The sequence below is a fragment of the Ursus arctos genome, unplaced genomic scaffold (assembly GCF_023065955.2).
Source record: "Ursus arctos isolate Adak ecotype North America unplaced genomic scaffold, UrsArc2.0 scaffold_37, whole genome shotgun sequence".
In the NCBI taxonomy this organism is placed as follows: Eukaryota; Metazoa; Chordata; class Mammalia; order Carnivora; family Ursidae; genus Ursus; species Ursus arctos.
The window spans coordinates 14,944,807-14,964,204 of record NW_026623053.1 but is presented as its reverse complement, the minus strand read 5'-3'; the positions used below and the strand labels follow the sequence as shown (position 1 = coordinate 14,964,204).

The window sequence follows — 19,398 nt, the reverse complement described above, 5'->3', positions numbered from 1 at the left end:
ATCAGGACATTTTGAAAATGATATAATGCTGTTATCTAACCTGCAGATCTTATTCACATCTCATCAATTGTGTCCCTTTTAGCAATTTTGCTTTTCTGGCCCACAATCCAATAGAGGATTAAGTATTATGTTTACTTATATGGCTTTTTAGTTTGCATAGTCTGGAATGATTCCTTGGCTTTTTCTGCGTTTCATGTCATTGACATTTTCTTTCTTTCTTTCTTTTTTTGAAGAGTACAGGTCATATATTTCCAGAAGAGTTCTCAATATGGGTTTGTCTAATGGTCCCTCAGATTAGATTTAGGTTATGCCTTCTTGGCAGGAATCCTACCTAAGTGCTACTGTGTCCTTCTCAGTGCGTTCTGTGAGGAGGCACAATGTGTCCGTTTGACCCATTATTGAGGATGTTCATTTTGGTCACTGGGTGAAGGTGGTGTCTGCCAGATTTCTCTCCTGCAAATTTACCACTTTCCCCTTTGTGATTAATAATTTGTAGTGAGATGTTTTGAGACTTTGCAAATAAACCATTTCTCATCAAACTTTTATCTACTAGTTTTATCATTCATTAATGAGCTTATCTGAATCAATTTTTACTATATGGCTGCAAAATGTTGATTTTCTAACTCCATCATTTTGTTTATATTTCGCGTTGGCATGCTGTGGCGAGGGAGCGCTTACTGGTATCGTTAATTATAAGTATGGACTAACGGGTTCTTATTCTTGTTCAGTGGGTTGTGTTTTGTTACTATAATTATTAATTTTGACGCTCAGACTGTCTCAGATTTGACCAGCGGATGCACCTTTTAAGCTGGTTCTTGTGTTCCTTCGACATGTCTCAACATTTTTTGAGCACTGATTTACTTTCCAACACAAGATAACAGAGACTCATCTTATACGTTTTCTGCCTGAGCCCTGGAATCACTTGTTTCTCCGGGGAGCCCTGGTTCCTTCGAGTGGGGAATGGTAGCTAGAAACCCAGATCTGGATGCTATGGGAGTGTCAAACTTTTAGGCCCTTGCAAGAGACAGACCTAAGAAACAGACATACACGTCTATTTCTATGTCCATGTATATATTAAAAACTATAAATTCATGCTGTACCCAAACATTCATATATATCCAAATAAGCATGTTTATTTCTATATTTATATATGCACTAAAAACTATAAATTCATACTGTATCCAATTTCAATCCAGCAACACAGGATTCTTTAAAGGCTACCCCCTCCATATTTGTATGTCTTCTCCAAAAGCAAGAAACCTGGTTTCCCACATCCTCAAATAGTTATTTATTTACTCCATCCTACAACACACAGAAAATAATTTCAGCATTATACACCTGTACCACTGAGAAAAATGTATATACTAAAGTGGAGTTCAGGGTTTGTAGCTGTTTTAGTCTTTAGACCAAGGTTATATAAGGAAAGCATTGTGTTCAAAAGTTATTTGGCTTCATTTGTTTTTCTTTAGTGCGCTTAGGTTATTTATTTGAAATATAGTAAGACTTTTGTTTCCGATTGTATCCCATTTTAGATTTTTCATCCACCTCCATTCTTGTTGCTTTAATTTTATGTTTTTGAGTAAATGGAACAGTAATATACTTCCAAGTGCCAAAATGATACCTAAAAAGGATATTCCAAGAATGTGTAGCCTTCCTTTATCCCTTTATACCTGTTTTTACCCTCTGGATAATCAAACTCATTAATTTCTCATTTATTCTTGCTGTGTTTCTTTTTGTGAAAATATGTAGTGAATATACATATTCTTATTTCACCTCTATTTTCTTACACAAGAGGTAACATACCAGCTCTACTCTTTGCACTTCACTTAAAACAAAACAACCTAAGTCTAGATTCTATAAATCACTCCATATCATTTCATAGAGATCTTCCTTATTCTTTTTTATGGCTATACAGTACTCCATTGAATGGATGTGCTGCACCGTATTCAACCGCTAATTTTTGCTGTTATGTCTGTTCATTATGATAGAGGTATAGTTTCCGGGTAAAGTCACGAATGGGGGATTGCTGGGTCAAGAGGTAAACATACACGTAGTTTAGTTAGATATTGCTGAATTCCCTTCTACAGGTGTGTGCCATTTTGCATTTCCATGTAATCTATCTATGAGAGTGACTGTTTCCCCAATGTCTTGCCAGCAGAATGTTTTGTCAAGGCTTTTAAGTTTTGACAACCTGGTAAGAACAAAAAAGCTATTGCAGCATTATTTTAATTTGTATTTCTCTTATTATTTTGAAGTTGAGCAATTTCTAAATGTCTATGGCTTGTTTTTATGTCTTCTGGAGCATTATTTTAATTTGTATTTCTCTTATTATTTTGAAGTTGAGCAATTTCTAAATGTCTATGGCTTGTTTTTATGTCTTCTGGGGTATATGGTTGATATCTTTAGCTAGTGATTTTTAGTCATTTATTCTTCAGTTTCTCAGAGTTCTGTGTATATTGATACCCCTAATATAGGGAGATCTCTCCATCTCTGTCACTGTTCCTATCTCTATCTTTATTTCTATCTACTTGTTTGTTTGTTTGTTTGTTTAAGTAGGCTCCATGCCCAGCCCGGAGCCCAATGTAGGCCTTGAACTCAGGACCCTGAGATCAAGACCTGAGCTGAGATCAAGAGTTGGACGCTTAACCGACTGAGCCACCCAGGTGCCCCAATTTCTATCTCCTTTTTTAACAGACATAATTCTTGGGGCACCTGGCTGGCTCAGTTGGTAGAGCAGGTAACTCTTGATCTTGGGATTGTAGGTTCGAGTCCCACGTTGGGTATAGGGATTATTTAAACATAAAATCCTTACAAAATAAAATAGAGGACATAATTCTCCCTCTTTCATACCTTTGTGACACATTTGTATAGTAACATTGTTTTAGAGACTCTTAATGACAAATGTCTTTGCTTAGATAACTATCGGTGAGCAAAGGCCCTGGAAAGATGATAGAAAATCACAATCACCTTCAACCAGCAGTTAAGGGACAATGCCTACTGGAAAGGAAGGAATGATGTGAGACCAAGGCATATTCCTGGAAGGCAGACCAGAAACCGTTATCTGTAGGGGAGCCTGGGTGTCCAGCAGCAGTGTGTCTGTCTGTCTGAATCCCCAGGTCACAGGCCTTGTCTTAGGGAATGACTAGAAGAAGTGAGGCCGCAAAATCTCGGGCCTATGTCAGCAGCGGGGATCCCTGTGTGTGCGTCTGGTAAGAGATGGTTATGTCATAGAACCAAAGAATTTGAGGCCTGTAGGAGAACTTACAGATGACCTGGACTCAGAAACAAACTCACGCTATTTCAGAGGCAGGAAACAGGCCCCCAGAGGGAAGCAGCTTGTCCAAAGTCACACACTTAGCTATCATCAGTGCTACACACTGTGACTTTGAACTAATAGGCCTTTTCAAAGGTAATCCATGTTGAAACATCTGCATTCAGATTATTTTTATATTTTAAAGTTGTCATCCTGGCCAGTTGCATATTTAATTCTAGCAACTGCCATGGCCAGAACTTTTCTGAGATTGTCTTATCTAGGGGAGCTGCAAATTTGCTTTGGCTGTTGTCTTTCATTCATTCTTTCATTTTAATAGTACTGACACATTTTTCTGATTTCTATTTTAGGCTTGAGTGTGACACATACTCTTCTATCAGCACAGGTTTTTTGTTTTGTTTTCTAAAATAGATCTCAGTGTAAATAATTAGGTTGGTTTTCTTTAGTTACATTCTTGTTTTAAGGATACACCCTAATTAACTTAATTGGACTCCCGTGTTTCCTCAGTCTCTCACACAACCCATTTCTATCTAGATTAATCTAATCCATTATGTTAGTGGTTCCCAAACTGATAATCACGGAAGGTGCTTGTTAGATATACATATTCAAGCCCACCACGACCTCCAGAACCAGACTCTCCACGTGACTGGAAATCTGATATTTTAACAATTTAAGAAGGATGCAAATTTTGGAAAATGATGATTCTGTGTTAGTTCTGGGAGTTGAACTCTCAGCTGGCAGCTTTACGCCAAATCCTCTTACATGTGGATTATCCCCAGGCTCTGAGGGTGATGCCAATACAACTTTGTGGTCTAAGGCAGAATCATGGGAATAAATACACAGCTTCCTAACACAGGCAGTTCATCAACACGTGGGGGGCTACTTTGAGGGGAGAGAGCTCCTCAGGAGGGTGAGGTACGCGTATGCCAAGTCACAGTACTTTACAGTGACAGCCATTCTTCAGGAAATGCAGGAGGCGATGGGTAGTCCGTTCCTCATCCACTACAGAATTGGATGACAAAGGCAGTCATTCCCTCAGTCATCGAGACCTGTTGACCAGAGCACTTGATCAAGCACCTGAGCTGATGCACTGACACCAACAGCACTGGTGCTTTTGTGAGCAACTGACATCCTGCTTGGGGCTGCTTATCATCCCACCTGGGGGATGTCTACCGTTGGGGCTGTCTGTTTCGGCTCTCACGAATTCACTCTTGATTTCCTTCTCTTATCTTGGGACATCTTGCTCTTCCTACTTTAACACTTAAAATTTGTTTTATTTATTTTAAAGATTTTATTTATTTATTTGAGAGAGAGCGTGGGAGCATGAGTAGGGGGAGGGGCAGAAGGAGAGGGAGGAGCAGACTCCCTGCTCAGCAGGGAGCCTGTCGCGGGGCTGGATCCCAGGACTATGAGATCATGACTTGAGTGAAGGCAGACACTTAACCGACTGAGCCATCCAGGTGCCCCTAATTTAGTAAATGTTTGCTGAGCGATTACTTTGTGCAAGGCACTGTGGGGTGGGGGGAGCAAGACGGAAAGCTACTAAGAAAAATAAATACTCAGCCAAGTTGTCAAGGCTCTAAAAATGCTTAAGCAACAATTCCTGCTCTAAAGGAACTGAAGTTCACTAGGGGGATAAAACAAATAAATAACTCTTAAAACTTGGCAATGAGAATAGCCAAGGAAAGACAGGTATAAGGCAAACATTTTTGTTGCAGTAATTAAAACAGGTTAGTATTGATTTAGGAATAGATACATTGATGAAATTGAAGAGCGAGTGTAGAAATATATCCAAACATAAAAATAAATAATATTTGGTAATAACCTCATTTTTTTCAGTTTGGTAGGGAAAATACAGATTACTCAATAAATTGTAGTGGGACAACTGGCAAGCCTTCAGGAAAATAAACTGAATCCTTACCTGACTCTACACATGAAATTAATTCCAAGAGGACTTAAATGTAAAGAATTAAACCATAAATATATTAGAGAAAACACAGGTGAGAGGCTTTCTAATTTTAAATACAGGCAACGTTGTTTTATTGCACTTTGCTGTATTGTGTTTTGTAAATACTGTGTTTTTTAAAAATTGAAGGTTTGTGGCAACCCTGCTTTGAGCAACTGTACCAACACCATTTTTCCAACAGCATTTGCTCACTTCATATCTCTGCGTCACATTTTGGTATTTCTCACAGTATTTCAACTTTTTCATTAGTATTATAATTGTGATGGTAATCTGTGATCAGTGATCTTTGACGTTACTATCCTAATTGTTTTGGAGTGCCACGGATCTCGCCCATGTGTGATGGCAAACTTAACTGATAAGTGTGAGTGTGTTCTGACTGCTCCACCGAACAACCATTCCCCCATCTCTTTCCCTCTCCTCAGGCCTCCCTACTCCTTGAGACACAATTATATTGAAATTAGTTCAAATAATAAACCTACAATGGCCTCTAAGTGTTTAAGGGAAAGGGAGAGTCAAATGTGTCTCACTTTAAATCGAAAGCTAGAAATGACTGAGCTTAGTGAGGAAGGCATGTCAAAAGCCAACACCGGCTGAAAGCTAGGCCTCTTGTGCCAGTTAGCCAAGTTGTGAATACAAAGGAAAAGTTCCTGAAGGAAATTAAAAACGCTATGCTAGGGAACACACGAATGGTAGGAAAACAAAACATCTTATTGCTGATATAGAGAAAGTTTGAATGGTATGGATAGAAGGAAGACTAAACCAGTCCCATTACCTTAAGCCAAATCTTCGACTCTGCGGATGCTGAGAGAGGTGAATATGCTGCTAAAGAAAAATTGGAAGCTAGCAGAGTTTGGTTTGTGAGGTTTAAGGAAAGAAGCCATCTCCGTAACATAAAAGTTCAAGGCAAAGCAGCAAGTTATCCAGAAGATGTATCTAATTAAAGAAGGTGGCTACAATAAACAACAGATTTCCAGTGTAGATGAAAGAGCCCTTCACTGGAAGAAGATGCCATCTAGGACTTTCATAGCTGAAGAGGAGAAGTCAATGCTTGGGTTTAGAGCTTTAAAGGACAGGCAGACTCTCTTAGTAGGGGCTAATGCAGTTGGTGATGATAAGTTGAAGCCAGTGCTCATTTACCATTCTGAAAATCCTAGGGCCCTTAAGAATTATGTTAAATCTGTTTTGCCTGTGCTCTATAAATAACAGCAAAGACTGATGCACATCTGTTTACAGTATGGTTTATTGAATATTTTAAGCCTACTGTTGAGACCTATTTGTTGCTAGAAAAAAAGATATCTTTCAAAATATTGCTGCTCATTGACAAGGCACTTGTGCACCCAAGAGCTCTGATGGAGATTTGCCATGAGATCGCCGGCTAACACAACATCCACTATGCAGCCTATGGGTCAAGCAGTCATTTTGACTTTCAAGTCTTATTATTTAAGAAATACATTTCATTAAGCTACAGCTACCATAGATAGTGATTTGTCTGAAGGATCTGAGCAAAGTAAGTTGAAAACCTTCCAGAAATGATTTACCATTCTAGATGCCATTTGTGATTCATGAGAAAAGGTCAAAATAGCAACATTAACAGGAATTTGGAAGAATTGATTCTAACCCTCATGGATAACTTTGAAGGGTTCAAGACTTCAGTGGAGGAAGTAACTGCAGATGGGATGGAAATAGCAAGAGAACAAGAATTCGAAGCGGAGCCTAATGATGTGATGAATCGCCGTAATCTTGTGATACAACTTTAACAAATGAGGAGTTGTTTCTTATGGGTGAGCAAAGAAAGTAGTTTCTTGAGGTAGAATCTACTCTTGGTGAAGATGCTGTGAAGATTATTGAAATGACAATAAAGGATTTAGAATATTCCATAAATTTAGTTGACAAAACAGTGGCAGGGTTTAGAGGACTCTAATTTCGAAAGAAGTTCTGTGAGTAAAAGGCAAGCAAACAGCATCGCATGTTATAGAGAAATATTTGGTGAAAGGAAGGGTCAATCAATGTGGCAAGCTTCATTGTTGCTATTTTAAGAAATTGCCGCAGTCACCCCATTCTTCACCAACCACTATCTGATGAGTCAGCACCCGTCAAGATCGGGGCAAGACATTCCACCAGCAAAAAGATTACAACTCACTGAAAGCTCAGATGATGGTTTGCGTTTTTTAGCAAGAAGGTATTTTTATTTATTTTTTTAAAGAAATTATTTTTAAATTAAGGCATGTACATTTTCTTAATACATAATGCTAGTGCACACTTAAGAGACTACAATATAGTGTAAACATAATGTTTACATTTACTGGAAAACCGAAAAATTCATTTGACTCGCTTTGTTGTGATGTTTGCCTTATCGCGGTGGTCTGGAACTGAACCTGCATTATCTCCGAGGTATGCCTGCATAAAGTCTTTTCCAAGCATGAAAAAATAACCTAGCGGCATTTTGAAAAGAGTGATTTTCACTACATAAATATCGAAAACACACCATAGACAAAGTCAAACACCAATGACAATGGGAAAAATATTTAAATCACATATGACAAATAAAGGACCGATATTCATAATATCCAAAGAACTTTTGCAAGTCTATAGACAGATAAAGAACTCAAATTTAAAGAGACATGAATTGGGCATTTATAATTGAAGAACTACAGATGGCCAATATACAAATAAAAATACACTTCGATAATTAAAGAAATGTAAATGAAAACATTTTTTTGGCCTATTTGATTGGAAAATGTTTTATTTATTTGTTTATTTTAAAGATGTTATCCATTTATTTGAGAGAGACAGAGAGCACAAGCAGGGGGAGGACAGAGGGAGAGGGAGAGGCAGACTCCCCATTGAGCAAGGAGCCTGATGCTGCCACTGGATCACAGGACTCCAGGGTCATGACCTGAGCCGAAGGCAGGTGCTTAACTGACTGAACCACCTGAGTGCCCTGGCAAATGTATTTTTCAACTGATAAAATGTCCCATAATGTTTGCCGTAAATGGAGTATAAAGTGGTACTTTCAGAAACAACTTGGCAACATTTATTTAAAATGGGAATGTGGCTTTTCTGTGATTGAGAAATTCTATGTTTATAAAATTACAGGTTTCCTCCAATAACTGCAAAGGTGTGTGTACAAGGTCATTCAGTGCAGAACTATTAATTAAGTGAAACGCTGGCAACAGTTGAGAAGGCTAATAGACTATAGTACACCCATATGAGAGTATAGGGTAACAATGCTCTGATCTGATGAGATCTGCAATGGGTAGTTGCTTAACTGAAAATTTTAAAATGGGGAATCATAAAAAATGATACATATGTATTTTAAACATAAAGTTTTCACCTAAACTCTCTAAATGTAGAATTATTCATTAATCTTTTGATGCTAAGATATGATCTTTTCTTTGAGTATGGGTTTGCTGACTAGAATTCTACTCACCTTTCTTGCATAAGCCACACGTATGAGGTCTCTGCTCTTCTCTCCAATCTCGTATGCTACCTCTTTCCACCTTGCTCACGTTGGCCTCTGTGTTGCTCCAGTTGCTAAATTCCCACTGAACGGCCTCTGCTTTGGTTATTTTCTCCCTTCCTTTCCTTGCCTCTTTGCATGGTCGGCTCTTTCTCATGTTTTAAATCTCCGTCTAGATGTCTTTTCAGAATCACCTTCTTTGATGACCCCAGAATATCAGTCAGGATGATTTTTCTTGCAAGTAATAAATTACAGCTTAATTGACTTAATATTATAAAAAGGAATTTATTGTCTCACAAAGCTAAATAACCATTCATAAATCTGGCCTAAGAATACAACATACCCATAGTCTAAGTGACCAAGATCTGTCTTCTATTTTTCACCCTACTCCCTTAGTGTTGGCTTGATTCTTCTCTTCTTTCCAATGGCTGTCAACCACTCATCTAACATCTGGGTGTTGAGATAAATATACGTTGGCTCCGATAGTCCTGATACGAATCTTGGGCTCATTTGTCTTAGGCCATTTTTTCAAAAGCAGAGTCTGAGGTAGGTATTCACATACATGGGTAAGTGTTCTTCAAGAAATACCTGAAAGATGTCAAGTATCTTTTCTGACCGTGTAAGAAACTGGAAATCAATAACAAGAAAATTCACAAATAGGTGGAAATTAAAGAGCACACTCCTGAACAACCAAGGGATCAAAGAAGCAATCAAAAGGGAAATAAAAATATCTTGAAACAAAAATGGAAACACAACATACCAAAACTTGAAGGATGCAGAAAAAGCAGTTCTAAGAGGTAAGTTTATAGTGATAAACACCAAATTAAGAAAAAAAGAAAGACCTTAAATAACCTCAGGGAACTAGGAAAAAAGAGAAAAACAAACTAAGCCTAAAGTTATCTGCAGAAATAACAAAGATCAGAGTAGAAACAGAATGAAATAGAGACTAAAAAAACAATAAAAAGAAAAACAATAGAAAAGAACTAAACAAAGAGTTGTTTTTCTTTTCTTTTTTTTTTTTTTAAGATTTTATTTATTTATTTGACAGAGATAGAGACAGCCAGCGAGAGAGGGAACACAAGCAGGGGGAGTGGGAGAGGAAGAAGCAGGCTCATAGTGGAAGAGCCTGATGTGGGGCTCGATCCCACAACGCCAGGATCACGCCCTGAGCCAAAGGCAGACGCTTAACCGTTGTGCCACCCAGGCGCCCCAAAGAGTTGTTTTTCTTGAAAAGAGAAACAATTTGACAAATCTTTAGCTAGACTAACCAAGAAGAGAGAAGACTCAAATAAATAAAATCTGAAAAGAAAGAGGAGATATTACAAATTTTGCCACAGAAATGCAAAAGATTGTTAAAGATTACTGTAAGCATTATACACCAACAAACACAGAAGATAACTTAGAGGAAACGGCTACATTCCTAGAAATACACAACTTACCAAGACTGAGTCATGAAGAAACAGAAAATTTGAACAGCCCAATAATGAATAAGGAGATTGAATCAGTAATAAAAGATTTCCCAACAAAGAAAAACTCAAGACCATATGGCTTGACTGTTGAATTTTACCAAACATTTAAAGAAAAATTAATACCAGTCTTTCTTAAACGTTTCCAAAAAATTAGAAGGACATATTTCCAAATATTTCACAAGGCCAGCCTCATTCTGATACTAAAGACAAAGACACTACAAGAGAACTACAGGCCAATATCCCTGATGAGGACAGATATAAAAATCCTCATCAGAATACTAGGAAACCAAATCAACAGCACATGAAAAAGATCATACACCATGGTAAAGTACGATTTTTATCTCTGGGGCTCAAGGATGGTTCAACATATGCAAATCAGTAAATGTGATATTCAAGGATAAAAATCATATGATCATCTCAATAGATGGAGGAAAAGCATTTGACAAAATTCAACATCCTTTCATGATAAAAACTCTCACAAATTGGGTATAAGGTAATGTACCTAAACTTAATAAAGGCCATATATGACGAGCCACAGCTAACATCATATTTAACAGTGAAAAGCTGAAGCTTTTCCTCTAAAATCAGGAACAAGACAAGGATGCTCACTCTTGCCATTCCTATTTAAAATAGTACTGGAAGTCCTAGCCAGTGCTGGTGAGGGGGAAAAAAAAAAAGAGAAATAAAAAGCATCCAATCAGAAAGGAAGAAGTAAAATTGTCACTGTTTGCAGATGACATGACCTTGTATATAGAAAACCCTAAAGGCTCCATCAGAAACTGTTAAAACTAATAAACAAATTCAGTAAAGTTGCAGGATGTAAAAATATACAAAAATCAGTTGCATTTCTATACAGCAACAATCTGAAAAGACAAGACTATCCTGTTTATAATAGCATCAAAAGAATAACATACTTAGGAATAAGTTTAACCAAGCAGGTGAAAGATCTGTACACTGAAAACTATAAGACATTGATGAAAGAAATAAAAAAAAGACACAAGCAAGGGTTAATATCCAAAATATGTAAGGAATTCAAAGAACTCAGCAGCAAAAAAACCCAACCTGATTAAAAAGTGGTCAAAGGACCTGAACAGACTTTTCCAAAAGACATACAAATGGTCAACAGGTACATGAAAAGATCCTCAACATCACTAATCATCATGGGAATGCAAATCAAAACCACAATGAGATATGTTGCACCTATTAGGATGCCTACTATAAAAGAGGCAAAAGATAACAAGTGTTGGTGAGCATGTGGAGAAAAAAGAACACTTAACGCATTGTTGGCGAGAACGTAAATTTGTACAGCCATTATGGAAACCTGTATGGAGGCTCCTCAAAAAATTAAAAATAGAACTACCATATAATCCAGCAATCTTACTTCTGGATATATATCCAGAGGAAATAAAATCACTATCTTGAAAAGATATCTGCACTCCCATGTTCAATGCAGCATTATTCAAGTAGTCAACATATGGAGACAATCTACATATCTGTCAATGGATGGATGGATTATTCAGTCTTAATAAAGAAGGGCACCCAGGGGCGCCTGGCTGGCTCAGCTGGTGGAGTGTGCACCTCTTGATCTCGGGGTTCTGGGTTTGAGCTCCACGTTAGTGTAGAGATTACTTAAAATAAATAAAATCTTTAAAAATTACATTAAAAAAATGTTTTTAAAACGACATTCTGCCATTTGTGACAACATGGATGATTGTGGAGGACATTATACTAAATGAAATAAACCGGATGGAGGAAGACAAATACTGCATGATCTCACTTAACATGTGGAATCGAAGTAAGTCAGACTCAGAGAAACAGGGAGTCGAATAGTTCCCTGGGGCTGGGGGGTGGGAGACGTGGGGAGACGTTGGTCAGGGTATACAAACTTTCAGTTGTAAGGTGAATAAGTTGTGGAGACCTAATGTGCACCATGATGACTATAAAAGGAAAGAAAGGACAGAAGAAAGGACGCAAGGAAGGAAGAAAGAAAAAGGGAAAGAAAAGAAAGAAGGAAGGAAGACCCATTTGTGAGGGCGAGAGTAGAACAGGATAAGGAGGGCAAACAAACTGAAGAGTTAAGCAATCTCAGGTCAATTCTAGCCTTGGCTTGATGCACAGAGGGGCGTAAACCCACAGCTCAGGGGCGATGTAGCTTTTTGTGCCTATGGATCAGTCAGTTATGGGCTGAGGGCTGCCCCCAGGTTGGACAGCTCCCATCAGCCAGGACCGTTCTCTGGAGAAAAGGGGCAGCTGTGTGCCTTAGCAGTCAGTACTCACAGTGTCCGGGGGATGTGTGTGCTGCCTGGAAAAGAACATCTGAACTGGGCACCATAGCAACCATCACACCACTGGGGCCAGGAAGATTGCCGTTCTCATTGGTTTAAGTCAGGTAGGGTTCACTTTTGAAGCTATGGATGGGGTCCATCCCACCCACCCAACATTGCTGAAAAACTCATGATAGTGTAAGCATGGGAAATGGGGGGAATGGATGGTGGTCAGGTACCCAAGAAATGTTCATATACTTCCTACTCTTAATTAGTTGTTGTCATATAACCCTGTTTATTTCCTTCAGAGCACTTTCCATAGACTATAATCCTCTTACTGATTGATTCATCGATTGAGTGTTTGCCTGTCCGACTCCTAGAATTTGAGTTCTGTGAGGCTAGGATCCACTGTTGTAGCCTAAGAATCTATTGGCATGTCTGGTACTAGATGTGTTGATTGCCTTCCAGATAGGACTCTAAATGTGCAAAGGCACAGAGATAAGAACAAAAAAGTCTGTAGATAAGGAAGATAATTCTAGACCAGTTGTTCTCCAGCTATAGTCCCCAGACCAGCAGCATCAACATCACCCAGAAACTAGTTAGAAATGAAAATTTTCATTTCTCCAGACCTAATGAACAAAAACCTCTAGGGATGGAACTCAGAAATCTGTGTTTAATCAGTCTGCCAGGTGTTTTTGATGCACAGCAAAGTTTGGGAACTACCGTTCTAGAACAGTCTGATGAAAACATGGGATTTATGCAGAATAGGTCATGGTAAATAAAGTAGGAAGAAAAATTTAGGACCATATTGTGAATTTTAATAGTGAGTATCCTGTGTGTTGTTTGTTTTTACTTTTCTGAAATATAATCTTTTGTTGGAAGAGTCATGAATTCTTTGAATTCTAGACACCCTTGTTGGTGTTTGGGAGGAAGGAGTGGGTTGAGTTAATGGTGTTTTGATTTTTCAGGCGGGGAGGGAATGTAATACTCCTGATTACCCATCTGACCCTCATCCTCAACCAGCTCCTCGCCCTATGCACACAGTTTCCTTCTCATTTTTCTTTTTTTAAAATAAACTTAATTTGTTAGCATGGTTTTAGACTTACAGAAAAATTACAAAGATAGTACAGAGAATTCCCATATCCTGCCACACCTCGTTTCCCTATTATTAACATCTTATATTCATTCGTGTGGCACATTTATTACAATTAGTAAGCCAATATTGATCCATTATTATTAACTAAAGACCATATTTGATCCAGATTTCATTAGTGTCTCTATGTCCTTTTTTGTCTGTTCCAGGATCTATCCAGGATACCCCATTATTTTTAATCATCTGACTACTTAGACTCCTTTTGGCTATTACAGTTTTTCAAGCGGGCTTTGTTTTGATTTGTTTTTAAAGATTTATTTGTTTCTTTTAAAGAGAATGAGTGTGGGGGGAGGGGCAGTGGGAGAGAGAGAGTTAAGAGTCTGTGCTGAGTGTGGAGCCTGCCTCAGGACTCTGTCTCACCGCCCCGTGATCACAACCTGAGCCGAAACCAAGTGTCAGACACTTAACTGACCGTGCCACCCAGGTGCACTGACCTTGACAATTTTGAGGAGTACTATTTGGGTGTTTTGTAGAATGTCTCTCAACGTGGATATGTCTGAGGTTTTTCCTAACAATTAGATGGGGTTTGGTTTTGGGGAGGAAGGTCACAGAGGTTAATTGTGCCATTTGATCACTTCATGTCAAGGGGACATACTATCAACATGATATATCACTGTCGATGTTGACCTTGATCCGGAGCCTCCGGACGTAGAGGCTGTAGAAGAGGATGGATTATGGGAGTGCTACACAGGGAAGGTTCTCAGGACTTGACATTTACTTAGATTTGGGGAAAATGGCTAGAGTAAGGAAAAGGAGAGGAGGAGCCAAAACCTTTGCCTCGGGTGCCTCTGCAATGTGGGTGAGGGGGTTAAGGCTAGTGAATGACAGCAGCTGAGGTGCTGGTAATCTGTCCAGGGAAAGCAATTTAGTCTGTAATCCGTTTTCTCCCTTGGGAGCTGGGGGAGGGTTGGGGCAAAGAGGGTTCCGTGGCCGAGGCGCTCACTGCCCTGGAACACAGGGGTAGAGAGGGTGATTGGTGCAGAGGACCTGCTGGCTGTGTCTGCCAGTCACATCAGCTCGGACAGTCCTTCCCAGAATGACTCGTAGAGTCACTTGGAGGTGACGTCACGGACTTTTTAGGGCTCTGAGTTTGGAGGTATGGTGGGAGGAGTCCAGGGATATTCCTCAGTATTCTCTCAGCTGCTTAGTTATTTGAAAAAGCAGTGGATGCCTGAAGTCAATGAGGAGAGGCATCGCTGAAATTTTCCCAAAGACTGGCCATCTATTTCATAGGATGCATTTGACTATGGAAAGAATCAAAGGATATACATTAAGATATTAATATTGTTTATCTCTGGGTGTGGTACGTTTTGGGGTTGTGTCAGTTTCCAAGGGCAGCCATAACAGAGTACCACAAACTGGGTGGCTTAGAACAACAGAAATTTATTGTCTCATGGTTCTGGAGGCCAGAAGTCCAAAATCAAGATCAGCAGGACTGTGTTCTCTTTAACGGCTCTTGATCTTTCCTGGTCTCTTCCTAGCTTCTGCTGGGGGCCAACAATCCTTGGTGTTCCTTAGTTTGCATGCAGCCCTTCCGTCTCTGTCTGTCATCACATGGCCTTCTCCCTGTGTGTCGTGTCCAAATCCCCTATTCTTACAAGAACACCAGTCTGTTATGTTTAAGGCTCACCCTAGTCCAGTTTGACTTATTTTTTTTTAAAGATTTACTTATTTATATTTTGAGGGGGGGGGGTTGGGGAGGCACAGAGGGAGAGGGAGAGACTGAATCCCAAACAGATTCCGTGCTGAGCATGGAGCCTGATGGAGGGCTCGATCCCATGACTCTGAGATCATGACCTGAGCTGAAACCAAGAATCCGACGTTTAACCAACTGAGCCACTCAGGCGCCCCTAGTATGACTTCTTAATTACATCTGCAATGACCCTATTTCCCTTCACAGGTCACTTTCACATGTCTCTAGAGAGACGTGAATTCGAGCAGGGGAACACTCTTCCACCTAGTACGGGAGGGTTTGATATTCCCTTCTTCATATATTTCTATTTCATTTAGGCTTCTTTTTTGCAACCGACGTGTGTTACTTCTATGCCAGCAAAAAACCGAAAAACAAAACACAAAACAAGCAAACTAACAAAAACAAAAAAATGCTATCCCCACCACCAGTACTCTGAGAGATAATACAGACTGCATTTGGTGAAGGGGCCAGTGCTATCCTGAAACGTAGAGGAAAGGTTACTCATGGCAATGATGATGCCCTGTGCCAGGAGCCTTCCTACATACCCAGCCCATCCCTGGTAACAAGACAGGGAGGGGTGCTGGGCTGAGATGCCTGGGGAAATGCCTGGGCATCTCTGCTCTGGCCAAGGCCGAGGGCGGAGGCTTTTCTCTCTTGCTGTGGGCTGGGCTGCTCGCTTCCTAGATACGGGGCTTACCCAAAAGAGATCGTTTAGACTTCCTGCAGCAGCACCCCCTTCCTGAACATGCACAGGAGGGCAGCTTGGGAAAGCATGAATGTGATAACTAAAGCCACATTCACCCTGGCTGGGTAAATACTGCCTGGGAATCAATCGTTGTTTCCCCCAACGTTCTTAGGTACTGGGGCCCTGTGGGGAGGTGACTTCTCTCATGACAGCCACACCCCAGGTCTCCTTTATTAGTCACAGCACATGCTTAACTCTGCTTGGTTCTGCTCCCCTGACATTCTGCACGTCCCACCATCTCGAGGTACGTGTTTACCCCTCCCCGGGTCTGGTTGGACTGAACAACATTTTGTAACCTGTTCTAAAGGAGCAGCTGGGACTCAGGTTCAAATCACGGAGTTTCAGCACGACAGAATAAAAAATCCCTTAGACGCTTTTGTTCACGGGTGCCAGGGAGAGAAAGCAACCATGGGAGAAAGAAGGAATTCTTCGTGTGTTTCATTTAATCACAAGTTCCGTCTGCTTCCTTCAGAAGACACTGGTGTCCAAGTGATTTTTTAAATGTGAGAACATCCTGTTTGGAGATGGGGGCTTTGAGTGGATAATTCTGGCTATTAAGAAACAAAAACAATGGGTTCTTTAAGGGGGGGGTAATGGGCTTTCTTGAAACAACTGTTCCTAGGCCTAAAACTCTCTTAGAATGTCAATATCAAGTTCAGTCCCACGTGACTGAGGCAAAAGGCTTTCATCCTTTTTCTACAGCCATTTAACCCTTTACTAGGGTAAAGGACAGCCATAGGATAAGAAATCATCTCTTTAAAATAGTCTCTGTTATCAAAAGACTCCTCTTCTGATCTACACCTAGCCACAACTGACTGAGGGCTCCCAGTCTGTACCCCCAGCACTGTTGTTATCCCCATTTCACAAAAGAGAAAACTGAGGCTCAGAGCAGTTGAGTAACTTGCACCAAATCATAGTCAAGACTTGAGTGTCTGCAAAGCCTGGAATCTTGACCACTACACTGAGCTGCTTCCAGAGAGGGCGATACCCATAGAAGTGTCCTCAGCAGAGACTGAGGAGAAGAGCAGTCGTTCACAGATGGGAGTTGGAAATGCTTTCCATATCCACCTTTACTATTCACCTGCTGTGTAACATTCAATAGCTCACTGCATTTTCAGTACTGTAGGTGGCACGTATGTGGAGCATGGCGCTCTCCCTCAGGGGTTCTACCATCATCAGCTGTCTCCCTGGCAGGCACTAGAATGCCATATTTTAGGGAGCCCAAGGATTGAAGGAGGAATCTACAAAGGGTAGGTACCCGCAACACCATGCTCAGGGAAGCCCTGGCCCAGTCCACCGGCCAGCCCTGGCATGCCAGAGGCACCCATTCCTGCCCCAGGGTGCAGTCAGAACAGAGGGGTCTTAGAAAGCCAGATCTTTCCTGTTTTGTACCAGAGGTTCTGAGCATGCAAGCCTCGCTTCACCCAAGACAGGCTCTCCAGGCCCACCCCTTTCGTAACTCTGATAGCACTTGTACTGCAGGTTGTAATTATTTTTAATTTGAATATACAGAAAAGTACAAATGAAAAAGAATGATCACTCATATTCTTGCAACCCAGAATTAGACAGTGTTGATATATTTGCTTCTGATTTTATTTTGTATATCTCTACCTTAAAAAAAAACCCCACAAAACTTCATGATATAGATGTACCTCATTCTTTGAAACAATTAGTATAATATAGAATAAGCTAAATCCCTAATGACCACCATGTCAAATCCTAATTCCTCTTCTTCCATCCAGAGATACCTTTAAGTTTGGTGTGTATTCTTCCAGCATAAAAAAAAAAGATTTTTGTGTGTGCATGCTTTAGATAAATGGTATCGTGCCGTGTGCATCATTTTGCAACTTAACTGATTTTCAGTCAATATATTTTTGGGGTTTATCCATTTTGATACACATAGATGTAATTTATTCCTTTTAATGGCTCTAGTATCACTCCATGGTATGAATGTACATTTTATTTAAAAATGCATTTTAGTTTTCAATTTCTTACTATTATGAACAATATTAAAACACACGTACTCAGGACTACCACATTGCACAGTTCTGGAAAGTTCCATTGACATCTCGGTGTATGTGCCTTCTGGAGTTAAGCAGTACATAATCTGCTTTGCTGTACTGGGCCCTGCCTGTGTCTCCTTCATTCATTTTTTTTAAAACAATATTTATTGAGTGCCTCGTGAACGCAGGGCATTGTTCAAGTGCTTTGCTTGTATTAATGTATTTAGTTCTTCGAAAAGTTCTAAAAAGTATTGTTTCCCATTCTCATTTTTCAAACAAGGAAAATGAATGGGGCTGAGGGCAATCAGTTGGCCCCGGAAGCTGCAGAGCTGGCTTGGGAACTTGGACGGCCTGGCTCCTGAGTCCGGGTGTTCAACCATTGCACTAATTCTCCCTTGTGTTTCACTTTACTTGGTGGTGTCCTCTCTCAACTGTAAATCCTTGGGAGTAGGGACCCTGCGGAGCCACTCATTGTCAATTCCAGTGGCCAGGCATGCCTCACCTCCATTAGGGGCTCACTACTATTCCATGAATCACTTTACTCTTTGTTCAGTGCCCCTTTCCTAATTCACATTTCCTCTTCCCCATCTAAGGCTTTCCCTTCCTAAGCGTTCTTCCCCCGCCCCCCCACCCCCCTATAACATGGCGACCCCGAGCTCAGGCTTTCAAAGAGTGACAAAGGCACATCACAAATACACAAAAAGGAAAGCTTGATAGCGTGCCCTAATTTGGGAAAGAATATTTCACCAAAGGGCAAAGGAAGACTTGAATTTTTTCTGCCCTTAGGAGGCCCAGTCTTGCAACCCCGTAGGTCTAGGGCTGAACAGGAGGCACTGCTGTGTTCACACGTTTAGTCAAGAGTACTTCTAATTCTGCCCTTCAGCCGTCAGGCACGTAGGCAATTTCCTCTTATAAAGTTGGTGGTTGTAACTAAACAGGTGCAGATTTGAGGAAATGCAGGCCGCCTCCACTAAGCCCCCGCTGCCTGTGGAGATTAGGTTGATAAGGGACTCCCCCCCCCCCGAATTTATTCACCCCATCCCCCCACCTCCCGTCTGCCCCGGGCACGACGCCCCCCCCCCCCCACCCCCCCGCAGCTGGGCCCCACAGCCTCGGCGGGGGAACTGCTGAGTCGCGCCAAACGTGAGCAGGCGAGTGTGCGGCTCAAAGGAAAGCACACAGGGACACGAAGGTCGAGTTCCCACTGGCTCAGGACCACCGTCCAAGGCTCTGTCCTTCCCTTGCCCCTGCCGCCCCTCCTTCCGGGCCGGCCAGCGCCGGCGGGGTGGGGTGGGGGTGGGGGGAGCTCCGCGGAGGGAAGGCGAGCCCCACAGCCGCGTGGCTTTCCCGACTGCTACCGCCCGGCCCCTCGCG

At 40.9% G+C, this 19,398-nt stretch overlaps 1 non-coding gene across 1 annotated transcript in view; it reads left to right on the top strand.

Moving 5' to 3' along the window:
* Window positions 1-19,398, top strand: part of LOC113266114 (uncharacterized) — a 151,694-nt gene that overhangs the window by 51,620 nt on the left and 80,676 nt on the right. The gene's annotated exons all lie outside the window — the stretch shown is intronic.